At 54.6% G+C, this 13,768-nt stretch overlaps 1 protein-coding gene across 1 annotated transcript in view; it reads left to right on the top strand.

Annotated features, from left to right (window-relative positions):
* The first annotated feature begins 3,553 nt into the window (after positions 1–3,553).
* The window catches only part of RASGEF1A (RasGEF domain family member 1A), a 93,200-nt gene continuing 82,985 nt past the window's right edge, over positions 3,554–13,768 (top strand). Inside the window, exon 1 of the mRNA XM_005670996.4 lies at positions 3,554–3,775. The gene's annotated coding sequence lies outside the window, so the exon portion shown is untranslated. The remainder of the gene's footprint in view (positions 3,776–13,768) is intronic.

Genomic DNA, 13,768 nt, shown 5'->3' with positions numbered 1-13,768 from the left:
TGCCTTTTGTATAATTACATTGGAACTCAATGATAGAAAGATAACTAGAAAACTCCCTAATATTTGGAAACTAAGCAACATCTTTCAATGAACTCATGGACTGAAAGAGAAATCAAAATGGAAATTTAAAAAATATCTTAAGCTAGGAGTTCCCATTGTGGCTCAGCAGTAACAACCCCAACTAGTATCCATGAGGGCGGGTGTTTGATCCCTGGCCCCGATCAGTGGGTGAGAGATCCAGTGTTGCCGTGAGCTGCAGTGTAGGTCACAGATGTGGCTTGGATCCGATGTTGCTGTGGCTGTGGTGTAGGCCAGCAGCTGTAGCTCTGATTCTATCTCTAGCCTGGGAACTTCCATATGTCACAGGCACAGCCCTAAAAAGAAAAAAAAAATCTTGAGCTAAATGATAATGAAAAAACATTTTAAACTTGTGAGAGATAGTAAGGCAGTGCTTATAAAGAAATTTATAGTTTATTTATTTATTTATTTTTTATTATTTATTTTTTTTTTCTAGGGCTGCACCTGTGGCATATGGAGGTTCCCAGGCTAGGGGTCTAATCGGAGCTGTTGCTTCCGGCCTATGCCAGAGCCACAGCAACGCAGGATCCAAGCCTCGTCTGTGACCTACACCACAGCTCACAGCAACACCGGATCCTTAACCCACTGAGTGAGGCCAGGGATCGAACCCACAACCTCACGGTTCCTAGTCAGATTCGTTAACCACTGAGCCACAACGGGAACTCCGAAATTTGTAGTTTTAAATGCATATAGTAGAAAAGGGGGTTGAAAAACAATGCTTCCAACTTAAGAAACAAACAAATGCAAAGAACAAAAATACTCCTCGCAAAGTAGAAACAGAGACATAAAAAAACCAAGGGCAGAGATCAGTGAAATAGAAGGCACAATAGAAAAAACAAAGCTAAAATTTGCTTCTTTGAAAAAAATTATAAAATTGAGAAAACTCTGGCAAGACTGATCAAGGAAAGAAAGAAAAAACACAAAGATTCCCCAATATCAGAATGAAAAGTGGGGCATCACTACAGATTCTACAGATATCTGAAGATAACATGAGGATGTTATGAATAACTTAGTAAATCTGACGATTTAGACAAAATGGAAAAAGTATTTCAAAAATGCAATTTACCTATTGACATAGGTCAACTGACACAGGAAGAAGCAGAAAATCTGCATGGTCCCATATCTACTAAAGAATATGAATCTATAATTTAAAACCTTCCCACAATAAAAACCAAGGTGAAGGTGGAATAATCTTATTGAAAAATTTGTCAAGCACAAAATTTATGATTCGTGTACTATCTTCTATGTATAATAAAAAGTTGTCGATGTTGTTTAAATAATATAGGGAATGGTGGGTGGAAGTACAGATGAAAGAAAGTTGGCCGGGTATTGATAATTGTTTAAGTTGGGCCATTGGGCTTATTATACCTTCTTAGATCCTACTTGTGTGTGTGTGTGTGTGTGTGTGTGTGTGTGTGTGTGTGTGTGTGTGTGTCTTTTTGCCATTTTCTTGGGCCACTTCTGCGGCATATGGAGGTTCCCAGGCTAGGGGTCGAATCGGAGCTGTAGGCACCAGCCTACTCCAGAGCCACAGCAACATGGGATCCGAGCCTCGACTTTGACCTACACCACAGCTCACGGCAACACTGGATCCTTAACCCACTGAGCAAGGCTAGGGATCCAACCCGCAACCTCATGGTTCCTAGTCAGATTCGTTGAGCACTGAGCCACGATGGGAACTCCAGGTCCTACTTTTGTAAATGTTTGCAATTTTCCAAAATAAAGTGTTTTTGTTTAAAAAAAAAAAAAAAAGTCAGACCATAACATTTCTGTACAAAACCTCTACCAGGAGTTCCCGTCGTGGCACAGTGGTTAATGAATCCGACTAGGAACCATGAGGTTGTGGGTTCGGTCCCTGCCCTTGCTCAGTGGGTTAACGATCCGGCGTTGCCGTGAGCTGTGGTGTAGGTTGCAGACGTGGCTCGGATCCCGCGTTGCTGTGGCTCTGGCGTAGGCCAGTGGCTACAGCTCCGATTCGACCCCTAGCCTGGGAACCTCCATATGCCGCGGGAGTGGCCCAAGAAATAGCAACAACAACAACAACAACAACAAAAAAAGACAAAAAAAAAAAAAAAAAAAAAAAAAAGAACAAAACCTCCACCAGCTTTGCAGCTCCCTCTGAGTCAAAGCCACAATGGGTTGATGGCCAACCGGGCTCTTCCTGATACAGGCACCCTGTCACCCCCTGGAATCTCACTCTACCACACTCTCACTCAATCATTTTCATACCACTCTGGCCTCCTTGTTATTGCCTGCACACCTCCACGACATACCTCCCATTTCTGGACCTTTGCTCGTCCTGTTCCCTTTGGGTCAAATTGCATTCTTCAGATTCAGCACCACTTGCCTCAGTCAGGTCTTTGTTCAGATGTTACCCTTTCAGTGAAGACTTCCCTGAGCACCCCAAATAAACATGACTCCACAAATTGCACTCCCGTGCCCCCTCACTGCCATGCTTTTCTCCAGTGCATCTGCATCATCTGACATAGGAAATATTCACTTGTGTTTTTATTTACTGCCTGCTTCCCTCAAAAATGCAAACTTCAAGACAGGGACATTCACCCCTGCACCTGGAATGGCCCTCTGCATACCGTAGGTGCTCAATAAACATGTAAAGACTGCATGAATAAAAAAGGTCCTCAGCTTCACCAAGAGGAATCATAGGGCACCTCCCTATTCTTCCACCCGGGCCCCTCCCCCCCCCCTTCCTAGCTCCAGACCTGTTCCATAGTCACCTGAGTCTGAGTTATTCCTGCCCTTCCCCTCCCTGACCTCCCCCACCCCCCTTTCCTCGTAGTCGCCAGAAAACAGGGATATCCCTTCAGAAAGACAGGAGGCGCCAATGGGAGCCAGAAGATCTGGATCCTCCTCTTCGTGGTTTTGGAAAAAGGGGGACTATGGAGTCTCTCAAGATGGTTTTGGACCCTTGCTCTGCTACTGATCAGCTCTGAGATCCCGCAGGGTCACCGCACTTCCCTGACCATATGTTTATTCATCTTCCCGATGGCAACAAAACCAACATACAGGGTGGTTGTGACGGTTGAAGGGAATAACCAAGGAGACCAGATTGGCCCACCGAAGCACTTTCACTGTCAGAGGCCGATGATAAAAATTTTGGCAGCTCTCGGGGAGAACCCCCCCAAGGGTCTTTTACATGAGGTGGTCACACCACCTTTTGGGTTGTTTTTAACCTTATCTTTTTTTTTTTTTTTTTTTTTTTTTTAAGGGTTGGCCCGGGCTCTCCTCGCCCCGCGCCCTGCGCGCTGGCCACCCGTTCTACCACCCCTCCTTGCACCTTCGTCGCGCGCTTTCCCTCTCCACGCGCCCGCCCTGCGCCCTAGCTCACCCCGCGCCTTCGCCCAACACACTCTCACCGCGCCCTCGCGCTCCTGGCGCCCGCCCCGCACCCTCGCCCCGCGCCACCCGCTCCACCCGCTCCCCGCGCTCTCGCGCTCGCCCGCTCCGTGCCCGCTTCGTGCCCGATCCGTGCTCGCTCCGCGCTCGCTCGCGCTCCCCGGCGCCGGCTGCGGAGGGAGCCGCTCTGCCCGCAGCTGGCGCAGCGCGGGGGCGGCCGCGGGTGGGCGGGTGCCGCGGGCCCGGGTGCCGAGCATGAGCCGCCGCCGCCGCCGGCCGCGCGCTGCTCGGGGCCCGACTGCTGCGCGAGGGCTGCGCGGGAGCTACGCTGGCCCGGACCGAGGTAGGCAGCGGCCGCCGATCCTCAGTCCCTCGGTCCCTCCCTCTCTCCTGCGGGCCGTCCCCTCCGGTCGCCGGCGCTGGCAGGGCGGGGCGTGCGCGGGTCCAGGGTCCCGCCCGGCTCCGCCGTCGTGGGGCCGGGGCGCGGGCTCCCGGCGCGGGTCGGGGGACGCGAGTGGAGGAGGGCTTGCGGGAGCCCAGCGCTGAGTTGCCTAGAACTCCGCCCCGGGCTGGGCAGCACCAGGACCCCCCCTAGTCCCCAGGCCCCGCGGGGCACCGGGCGGTCTCAGCCTGGGCGTGGCGGGAGCGCACTCGGTGGGCTGGTATGAGCACCCGCCGGAGGGTCCTCTGCCCCGGGCCTCTCGTGGAGGAGGGGGCTGGGAATTCTCAAGAGCTGGGGCTGCGCAATTGGAAGTTTCCATTTGCTTGTCTGCATTCAGAACCCCGCGGTGGCATCTCACGCCCTTGCTGTTTGGTGAAGAATTGGGGCGTGAGCTCAGCATTTGAGGGGAGCCGGCAAGAGCCAGGGAGAGATGCCCCTCTCCACACCGTGAGCAAGGGTCATTTGAAGGACCTCCTTTCTTTGCCCCAGGCGCTCCTTGCTGGAAACAGATCCTGGGGCAGGTGCAGCTTGTTCTGGTCTGCAGGGAGGAGGGAGAGAGCTCTGCTCTCAGGAGAGATGCTCAGCAGGCCTCTTGCCCCCTGCATCTCTAGCTGCTTCTCAGCATTGGTGGGATATTTACCAGGAGGCTGCCTGCCTCTTGGGAGCTGCCTGGGACTGAGATGTGGTGGTGACTGGGTACCCTTGTTTCCTGCTTAGACCTGGGAGCCCTATCTGGTTCACCCCACCACTGTCATGCTTCTCCCACCCTCTTGGATGGCTACCTGCCCTGGGACCCCAGCTGTGTGGAGTCAGATTGTTTTGCCCCTCAGGAGTCTCCCACTTTCCTTTGGACACGGTCTTGCCCAGCCCAGCCTAGCCTGAATCCAGGCCTTTCCCTGCCCCACAGGAGACACAGAAAGCAAAGTGGCAGCTCCTGCAGTGAGCAGAAAACTAGGGAGTCAGGAGGTGCAGGTCTTGACTTCTGAGCTGTGGGCAGGCTGCAGGCTCCTTCCGTATCTTTGGAATGACACCATGGTTTTAATGACTTCTGAGGGCAGTTCCCCCATAACATCCGGGGACACTTTGTATTGGAACCTCAGGACCATGGCCCAGAATAGGAGCAGGGGACCCAGAGTGGAAGGAGGGGAAGGCCACAACTCAGGGTGCAGGATTAGGTTTTTCTGCCTCTCCAGCCTTTCTTTGTTCTTAGGGACATGTGTCATAGTGACCAGCAGCCCTCTGGGCTTATGGGCCTGGGTGGGGGTGGCAGCGGAATCTGAACATGTGGACCCACATGCTGACACCACCCCAAGGGCAACTGTGTGCTTTAGCACATGGCTCCTGGGTTTGGGAGCAAAAGCAGGTGTCCCCAGGTAAGCCATGGGGGCTGGAGAGCCAGCCAACAAGTTTGTTTTTCTCTGGGAGGCATCCTCGAGCTGCCAGCCTGATGGCTCCCTTCCACCTGGCAAATCGTGGAAATGGAACAGTTCACACAGAGCAGAGGGGTTTTTTGGTGTAACTTAGCAACCGCAGGCTAGGGAGGAGGAGGAGGCGGCGGAGGGGTGGGGTGGGGGGAGAAAATACCAGCACTAACCAGAATTTGTGCTGGGTCGGCCCAAGTGAGGCCAGTGGCTGATGGGCTCAGGCTGAGGGGAAAAGGTGTCACTTGCACAAGTGGCCCCCCTCCACCTGGCCAGGTGAGGAACAGACCCACCTGTCCATCTCCAGGGGCCTCCGGAGGAGAGCAGTTGGAGGCTAGGATGCTCAGGTGTAGCCTGAGAGCCCCTGAGCCTGCCTGTCCCTGCATCTGTCAGTAATGGGCTGAATGGGTAGGACTGGAATAGCTTTGGTTGATATTTCATTTCTAACCAAGAATCCTGTTCTCAAGCCACATGTTTCAAAGCCAAATTTGTCAAATATGCCAAGTGAAGGTGCGAGGCCAGGAACCTGGGCTTTGAGGTCTGACCACTGCCCGCAGGACTGGAGATGGGGCTAGGGTGGGCTGATACCCTGTGCACATCTCTGCAGGACCCTACCCGGAAGAGGGTCTCCCGGGCCTCCCCACAGGACCCCCTGGGGGTGGGTGCCAGGCCCATGATGGGGGAGAGGGACAGAGGTGCAGGCCAGGGCCTGTCCAGTTGGTCCCGCCTCAGTGTGGCCCCCAGTTCCAGCCCAGCCCTCCTACTGCCCCCTGCTGGCACTCCCCCGCCCTCCCACTTCCCTCCTGAGGCCATCTGCTTCAGCCCTGGTCCGCTCTGGCTGATTTTTCTCTCAGAGCTTCCAAATGCTGAGCAGAAATCTGCCTCCTCTAACTCCCACCCACTCCAGGCTGCCTCTCATTCTTTTGCCCTCGCCGGCCCACCTCCCTCCTGCAGATGAGTGTTTACTTAGCCAGGCAGAATATGAGGAGGGAGGCAGGCAGGGAGGCCCTGGTGTCGAAGTGGCATGAGTGGGGAAGCTGCCAGGCCAGTGGCCATGGGAGGCAAGGCAGGCCTTTGACACCCACTGGCCACATGGCAGGGCCCCTGACCTGCTGGGGTCTTGGGTTGGACAGACTGCCCTCTTTTGAGATTACGTGACCCTCTCGTCTCTTTCTTGGCATAGAGCCTGCGGCTGTGTGTGTGTGTGTGTGTGTGTGTGTGTGTGCGCGCGCATGTGAGAGAGAGAGTGAACACTAGGATTCCCTGAGCTGGCACAGAGTGAGCTGACCACTGTAGACCCATTCAGAATGTTCCTGCACTGGGGACAGCAGAAAGTCCCAGTCTAACGACCCTGCACAGGGTTTGGGAAGGTCAGCTGATGTCCGCCTGGCAGTGGCATGGTAGGAACCACAGACGGGAAAGTCGAAAGTCTCACCATGTCCTGGCCTGCGTGGAGTGTGGGAGCGAGAGGGGTCGGGTGTGGAGGAGTGGGGATCACCCTGGGGCAGGGAGGGCCTAGGGGATTCGCCTCCTGGGACAGGCCTCAGGCCCTGTAAAGAGGCTCATGAGAGGTGTCTGGTCAAGAGTATGAAAGTGTTGGAGGAGTTCCTGTCATGGCTCAGTGGTTAACGAATCTGACTAGGAATCATGAGGTTGCGGGTTTGATCCCTGGCCTTGCTTGGTGGGTTAAGGCTCTGGCGTTGCCTTGAGCTGTGATTAGGTGGCAGATGCAGCTCCGATCTGGCCTTGCTATGGCTGTGGCATAGGCCGGTGGCTACAGCTCTGATTGGACCCCTAGCCTGGGAACCTCCACATACCACAGGTGGGGCCCTAGAAAAGACAGAAAGACAAAAAAAAAAAGTGTTGGAAGATTCTGTGTGGTGAAGCCAGTTGAAGACCTGGCATTGCCACAGTTTTGGTTCGATCCCTGGACTGGGAACTTCCACATGTTACAGGTTCAGCTTTAAAAAAAAAAAAAAAAAGAGCATGAAAGCGTTGGGGTCCACACTGATGCCTGTCAGGTCCAGGGAGGGACAGGTCAGGCTGCCTGTTGCTGACCTGGCCTCAGGTGTCTGATGCTCTGGTTTGCAAAAGCATTTCCTAAAAGCCAGATGGGGTGCCTTTGAGTATGATTCAGGGCAGTGCCCAGTGGTCCTGCCCCGGAAGCTTCTCCCCATCGCACTTATTTGACAGAAAAGCCCCTCCAGGTTAGTGCACTGGTGCCAGGACATGGTCAGAGCACAGGAGGAAAGAGCGTCTTGTCCTCCCAGCCACCACAAGCACCTCTCCTGGGTGGGAAGGGGCGGGGAAGGCCACGGGTGCTGTGGCCCAGGGTGGTGGCAGGAGCTTGGGTCTGCTGCATCCCTGCTGAGCTGGCTATGAGGGTCTCTCTGGTGCAGGGTGAATTGGGGGAGCAGTGGATGAGTATCCAAACAAGCAGGAGAGGCCTGGGCCTTCATGAGGGTCCCAGCTTTTCAGAGGAGAGCACCGCGGGACACACATGGTCAGCGCACCACCCCCCCTCCACTGGCAGGGAGCCAGCCCCTGGGGTGCAGCTTTGGAAACTCAGGGGCGCTGCCTCCTTGCAGGTGTGGTGTTGCTGACCTCGTAGGTAGGTGATGGCCTCAGAGGTGAAGCGTCAGCTCCTCCCTGCTTCAACACAGCCACATACCTTCCTCAGCTCACTCCCCCTCCAGCTATTTTGCACTCTGCTCTCCTCCCCTGCACTGGCTGACTTTGAAGGGTGTTCTCTGCTTACTCAAGGCACAGCCTCACTTCCCACTCACCCCAGCCCACTCCCATCTGTGCACCGCCCCCTCCCGCCCCACTCCAGGGAAACGGTCTTCAGGGCCCTGCTCCCAGGCTGTTGTCCCCATGGCTCTGCAGACCCAGCTCTAGGGCCTCCACATCCTCCAGCCTCCCTACAGACCTTTCCGAGGCTCCCTGCCTCTCCCGGGCAGTCCGTGTTCTGCTCCTCGGGACCTGAGCCGATACCCTCTCCTCCACAACCAGTCCCTGTTCCCTGCCTGGTGCTGATTGCATCCAAGCTTGGCCCAGTAGCCTTTGAGCCCAGGGCTGCTGGCTCCCTCCCAGGTGACCACAGGCAGCCTGTCCACTCCTGAGCATCCTCTGCTCAGCCTCCCAGGTGAGCAGGTGGGACACAGCCAGGTCAGCCCTCTCACGGGTTGAGTCTTCAGCCCTGACCCTGGCCTCTCTTCTACCCAGTCCTCCTCCCCTTGACCCTGCCACCTCCCCTGGCCTGGACAACTGCTGTGGCCCTGCAATGCCTCTGCAATGCCTTTCCCACAGCTCAGCCAGGTGACCCCTTTTACCTTCTCTTTGTGAGACGCCTCCCTCTCCCCACCTGGTAGGCCTTCATAGGGGAGCCTTCCTGCACAGGTGTGCTGTGAGGGGTGCCCCGGGCATACTGTGTCATTCCCTGTCTGAGATCCCTTGAAGTCAAGTCCATACCTGGCCTGTCGGACCACCAGCTCTGACACGGTGGCTGTGCTGGAGGGGGATGTGTGTGTGAAAGTCATGGGCTATGAGCTGCTGTGTGTGGCTGGGCAGAGAGGCACAAATCTGTGTCTGGGAATGTGGGGGCGGTGGCTGGGGAGAGGGGCCTGGCCTGGGCCGTGATGCTGTTGCCTTTCAGGGAGAGGAAAAGGGGGCAGACCCATGAGCTCTGGGACAGGCAAGATGGGGTGGGGGGCGTCTGTGGGATCCAGACTCATTCAGGAAGGAGTAGTAGAGATGGGGCTGGGAGGCCAGGCCCTTGCCTGTTGTCACCACCACTTCTGTTTCCCCAAGTGTCACCCTCAGACTCTACCTTGAAGAGAGAGTTCTCCCTGGATCTGGTTGTCATGGTAACACTGTTAACAAAGAGTAGCTTCCGTGGAGGAGGCTGGCTCACCCAGAAACTGAGGGGGCTGGGAGAGGGTGTGTGTTCTGATGGGCTTATTAGCAGAGCCTGTTTTCCCGCCCCCACCAAGGCTGCCCAAATCACATGGACCCCTCTGTCTAGGGGGCTCCCTGGGCCTCTGGTACCCACACCCTCCCAATGTGAATGTCATGAAGGCTTGACTCCATCTGGATGTGGCCTGGATCCCAGCCACACTGAATCGCTGGGCAGGCCCAGGGAGGCCTCTGAGTTGGGGTGTGGGGGATGTGCCCCACTGTGGTACCGGGTACTTCCCAGGGTGAGGAGGCCCATTTTGTCCCTGAAGAAAGCCAGGCTCAGAGGCCCAGACTTTTCTTATCTAGGACTTCCCTGAAGACAAGTTCTGTGCCCAAGCACCTTCAGGTTGGAGACTCTGAGCAAGCCCTACTGGGTTTCCATTCCTCCTCTGAGGTTACGGCCCAATTAAATGAGGTCACGACAGGTGGCACTGGGTGAGAGCCCAGAGCTTGGCAGCCCTGGCCATGCTGACTGGGGCAGTTGGCCCTGGAATCCAGGTCTCGGTCCTCAGAGCTGAGGGATAGAGAAGGAGGGTGAGAGTTGGCCACGTGGACCAGCTCGGGGATTAGGTTGGATGGATTAGGGTTGGCTGGGATTGGAGGCTCATGTAGAAAGATTTTGTGGAGTTCCTAGGGGAGCCTCTACAGCTTTCATGAGTTAATCGTCAGAGCTGGCAGGAGGCTGTGTGCATTATTCATTTTATTGTGATTATTAGCAGTGGGTAGCTCCTACTGGCCAGACCAGGCCAGAAGCAGGAGAATATCAAGGCTGCCCTTGGAAGAGCCTGTCCACACTGCCCATGGCAGGCCAGAGCCCTTCCCCCTTGACCCCACCATTGAAGAGTCCTCCATACCCTGTGCCCCTCCCTCCTGCAGCCCAGCCCACCCGACCAAGGGAGTGGGTCTGCTGGTCTCTGAGATGCTCGCTGCTGTGGTGGCCTGTGAGCTTGTGGGTCCTGGGCCCTCACTGCTGGGTCAGCAAAGTGAGGGCTGTCGAAGATTTCAGAGAGAGACTTGACAGTGACCAGGGATGGCCAGGGTCCAACCTGTTCCCCTAGAAAGGCCAAGGCAGTGAAATCACTCTCAGGAGTGGGCATTTGATAGGGGCAGAGCCTGGAGTGGAGCCTCCCAGACCATGTTATCACCACCCAGACCGCCCCCAGCAATGCAGGGCTGATGAGCTCCATCGCACTCCTGGAACCATGCAGTTAATGATTGGAACATTCATGAAAATTGCCTGCAAACTGGCCATCCAGATGCCTCAAGGAATACCAAAGAAACACTGTGATTCAGACCCTGTTTTCTGCCTACCATGCAGTTACGATAGAATTTAATAACAAGACATAATGCCAAAAAAGTCTAATATTTGGAAAATTTAAAGCACATGTATAAATACTTGGTGAATCTAAGAAGAAATAGTAGAAATGAGATGATAATGGAATTAAATAATACAAACATAATGGGGGACACTTGGGGGATACAGTCAGAGTAGTACTGCAGATGTGTCACCAGCTGACCTTGTCTGGAGAGCCCACACTCTCTGAGACATCCATGTCTAGGTGCCTCCTCCTTGGCCCCAGCTGATGGGAAAGGCGCCAGGCAGTGGACACCTTGCAAAGGGGTTAGAAGCAGGGAGCAGTGACTGGACCTCTCATGACCGTGGGGGTGCCTGAAGGACATGCAAGATCCCCTTGATTCTCCTTGCAGTCAGGCCAGGCTGAGTCTGGGGGAGCTGAGGGGTTTTCTTTTCTTTTTATGGCCATACCCATGGCATATGGAAGGTCCCAGGCCAGGGGTCGAATTGGAGCTGCAGCCGCCAGCCTACACCACCGCCACAGCCATGCCAGATTTGAGCTACATCTGTGACCTACACTGCAGCTTGCGGCAACACCAGATCTGTAACCCATTGAGCGAGGCCAGGGATTGAACCCATGTCTTTGTGGATACTAGTTGGGGTCATAACCCACTGAGCCACAATAGGAACTCTGCGACAAGGGGTTTTAAAGTACATTATCTGGTGGCTAGGCCACCAGGGTATGGCTTCTGGTCATAGCCACTCACAGCCCTGGAGGGGGAGGATGCTAGGTGTGTCTGAGGTTGGGCTGAGGCTTTGAAGAGCTGTTGTTTTGCGAGGTGACTGGGGCACTGTCGGGAAGGAGAGGAGGGAGCAGTGTGAAGAAAGGCCCAAGCTTGCAGAGTGGAGGGAGGACAGAACAGCGGGCATTGTGGTGGAGGCCAGAGTCCTGGACTGTTGTGGTCTGTGCTTGGGTTGGAAAAAGAATTCCCAGACTCAGAGGGTGGGGTGAAGAAAAGACAAGTTTATTGAGACCAGAAATGCTGCGAACACAGTGGGCCACCTTCCTGCTGATCAGGGAGAGCTGACCTGAGGGCATGGTGGTATCTGTTTTTATAGCCCAAAGGAGAGAGAGGAACAGTCTACTGACACACTTGCTGGTTGGTTGGGGGTGGAGTGAGGAGTGAGCTACATACCTTTCCTAGTAGAGGGAGGAAAGAGTAGGCCAGGTTGTGCTGGCAAAGCTTGAGAACTCTGTAACAATTGCAGTGGGACAGAAGGGACAATGATAAGGGTACGATAATTTTTATCCTGGCCAGAGGCTCTTTGAGTTTCTCTCCTTGGAGAGGCCTTGAAGTCCCACACAGACCACCCTGTCTGTGTTCAGGATCCTGGCATGCTGTACATGTATGTGGACTCTGCTGTGTGTTTCACTAATACCTGACTTAATTTATGCTGCAAACTTTTTTTTGGGTGCACCTGAGGCATGCAGAAGTTCCCTGGCTAGGGATTGAACCCATGTCACAGTAGTGACCTGAGCCACAGCAGTGACAATGCCAGATCCTTAACCCACTAGGCCACCAGGGGACTCCCTGTAAGCTTTTTTTTTTTTTTTTTTTTTTTTTTGCTCTTATGGCCGCACTCCCATGGCATATGGAGGTTCCCAGGCTAGGGAGTTGTAGCAGCTGACCTACACTACAGCCACAGCAACGAAGGATCCAGGCTGCATCTGTGACCTACACCACAGCTCATGGCAACGCCAGATCCTTAACCCACTGAGGGAGGCCAGGGATTGAACCTGCAATGTGGTGGATTCGTTTCTGCTGCGCCACAATGGGAACTCTTCTTTTTCTTTTTTTTCAATGCTGGCATCATTATACCAGTTCTGCTCATGAGCTTCTTGTGTCTGGAGAGAGAGGCAAAGGCAAAATTTGAACTCAGGTCTTTCCTCTGTGCCAAGGAACACTTTGAAGAGGAGGTGATGTTCTTCTTTGGTGCCTCCCTTTGTGTATCTGTGCCTCTCCTGCTGCTGTCTCCCTGCGTCCAGGCTCTGAGCTGGCCCTCTCTCCCTTTTCTGACTCTGACCGTGACCTCCTCTTATGCCCTGTGCTTCCCTGAACTCACATTCACACCTCAGGTCTCAGTAAGGACAAGGCTCCTGGCAGGAGCTTATCCACCTCCTGGGGCCTTTGAGATGCCCCTTCCTCTGGGCTGTAACACCAGGGACTTGTCGGGTGGTAATCAGCTCCTTGGGCCAGGTCCTCTTCTAAGGGCTCTGCCTGCATCTGCTTACCTCACACGCGCCTTCGAAAGACACGGCTTAGAGGTTCCCACTGGGGTTTAGTGGGTTAAGAACCTGACTAGTATCCATGAGGATGCACGTTTGATTCCTGGCCTCGCTCAGTGAGTTAAGGGCCCACCATTGCTGCAAGCTGTGGTGTAGGTCGCAGATGCAGCTCAAAATCCCGCGTTGCTGTGGCTATGGGTCGGCAGCTGCAGCTCCGATTTGACCCCTTGCTTGGGAACTTCCAGATACTGTGGCTCGATAGATAGATAGATAGATAGATAGATAGATAGATAGATAGATAGATAGATAGATAGATAAGTAAATAGTGCCTTGGCACCTGGCCTCTGGAGCAGCATCAGGCAGAAGGCCCTTCTGGCAGCACCCAGACACCCAGTCCAGGGGTCAGGGTGCCTGTCATTGTGGCTGGAGGGGCCTGGCTGAGCACAACCTGGTGGTGAGTGGACATGGGTGGGCTAAGTAGGCTCTGAAGCTCTTCCCCATGATGCTGGGAAGGGTCACCCAGTTTTCAGATTGGCAGCCTCAGCAGCGTCTTCCACGGAAGTTTCCAGTGCACGTGATGCCACCCCAGACCCTGAGGTTCTAGATGCTGGGAGAACTAGGAGGGCAGGAGATAGGCCAGGAGGAAAGAGACAGTGACAGAAAGGGCCACTTCTTCTTTTTCTAAAGGTCGCATGGCTAAGAGGTTGCAGAGTAAGCTTCGGAGCTCAGGCCTGCCGGATGCCCAGGTCCAATACTCCGCCTCTCAAACCCATCACATAATGAGATCAAGGGCGGGCGGGGCATCGGAGCCCCCTCCCTACTGGGACATCTGTGACTTCATAACATGGAGGCAGAGTGGGGCTGCAGGGAAGCGGTGGCTTGTGTGCCCAAACCTGCCTGTCCTGACCCTATCCTCACTGCCTGCCCCCTGGCCA

The sequence above is a fragment of the Sus scrofa genome, chromosome 14, assembly GCF_054392235.1.
Source record: "Sus scrofa isolate SSC_HxYL_T2T_F1_AM1 chromosome 14, Sscrofa_HxYL_maternal_Yorkshire_Landrace_v2.0, whole genome shotgun sequence".
Taxonomy (NCBI): Eukaryota; Metazoa; Chordata; class Mammalia; order Artiodactyla; family Suidae; genus Sus; species Sus scrofa.
The sequence above is the reverse complement of the archived record's forward strand: the minus strand, read 5'-3'. Positions and strand labels throughout refer to the sequence as shown.